The sequence below is a fragment of the Mus pahari genome, chromosome 19 (genome assembly GCF_900095145.1).
Source record: "Mus pahari chromosome 19, PAHARI_EIJ_v1.1, whole genome shotgun sequence".
In the NCBI taxonomy this organism is placed as follows: Eukaryota; Metazoa; Chordata; class Mammalia; order Rodentia; family Muridae; genus Mus; species Mus pahari.
Window position 1 is genome coordinate 75,418,040 of NC_034608.1, and position 1,465 is coordinate 75,419,504.

General features: G+C 47.6%; 1 pseudogene; it reads right to left on the reverse strand.

Moving 5' to 3' along the window:
- Positions 1 to 305: 305 nt before the first annotated feature.
- Positions 306 to 639, reverse strand: LOC110337125 (annotated as a pseudogene).
- Positions 640 to 1,465: the final 826 nt, after the last annotated feature.

The following is a 1,465-nucleotide window of genomic DNA, read 5'->3' on the forward strand; positions in this document are numbered from 1 at the left end:
CTACAGTGTGCAGAGGAATGGTCTCCAAGAACAGGTAGTTGACCAAATGGAAATGTCAATAGTGCTATGCTCTAGACAATTGGTAAGAAACTGAAGTAAGGGCCATACACTTTGTCAACAAAGTCATATAGAGATGGAGACCTTTTCATGTTTCCTGAGTTAGTTGAAATTCTGAACACTTCAATACAATTTTTAATCAGTGGTGGTTCAACTTTCTCCTTATGCTTTCCCTGAGTTCTGTTCTTATACCCCTCATGTTTTTCTTTCTTTTTTTTTTAACTTTTATTTAATTACTCTCCATTAGTTTAAATCCGGGATGGGTACAGCATCACACGGATTCTGTGACCAATGGTCTTTGTAGGAAGGTTGCTTCGGAATTTGGCACGAACCATACCACTGTCTCCGTGGGCCCGAGTTACTTTTCCCCAGATCACTCTGGTTTTGTTTGGTTTGTCTCCAGGAGTCACTGCATTGTTTTTTGCTTTATACACATAAGCACATCTCTTGCCTAAGTAGAACTCCATCTCATCTCCGGCATAATCACCTTCAATTTTAAGAAGAGCCCGTGTGCTCTCTGTGGTTCCGGAGACCTCGCTTGTAGCAGGCAAAAATGGCCTTGCACCACAGTCTTCCAGACATACTTGCTGTTAGAAGTCCTGTTCCCAGCAGGCCTCCACAGGCGCCAAGAAAGACCCTAGAGAGGCTGGGTTCTGGTCAGGTCAGGGCCACACCCACCATCTCTCTTCTGAACCCCAGTGGAGGCAGCTGAGTGCTCCGGAGGACTCTCCACACCACAGATCCTCGGAATCACGGTGAGTGGAACACAATCAATTCCAGAGAATCCAGCAGGGGCTTGTGCCAGCAGAAACAGGGACAAAGGAACACTGCCCGCCCAGAGGTGGGGTTCCGGTTCTGTCACAGCCACCCCTGCTCTCTCTCTTCTGAACCCCAGCGGAGACAGCTGAGCGCTCCACTCCAGAGGACTATCCACACCACAGGTCCTTGAGATCACAGGTCCTCTGGATCACACAGGGAGAGTCGGCCTACAGGACTCAGAAGGAGGATCAGAGCTCCAGACTTCTGGACACCTGCCTTGCAAGAGGAGAGCTTGCCTGCAGAGAGTGCACTGACCAAGGGGACATAGGGGAGAGTTGGATTCCCAGGAGTGCTGACAGGGGCTAACAGAATCACAGGAGGAACAAACTCCAGCCAGAGACAGCTTGAAAATTAACACCAGATATTTCCAGATGGTGAAAGGCAAACGTAAGAATCTTACTAACAGAAACCAAGAACACTGGCACCATCAGAACCTAGTACGCCCACCACAGCGAGTCCTGGATACCCCAACACACCCAAAAAGCAAGATGTGGATTTAAAATCATATCTCATGATGGTGGTAGAAGATTTGAAGAAGGACATTAATCACTCACTCAAAGAAATGAAGGAGAACAATGCTAAACAAGTA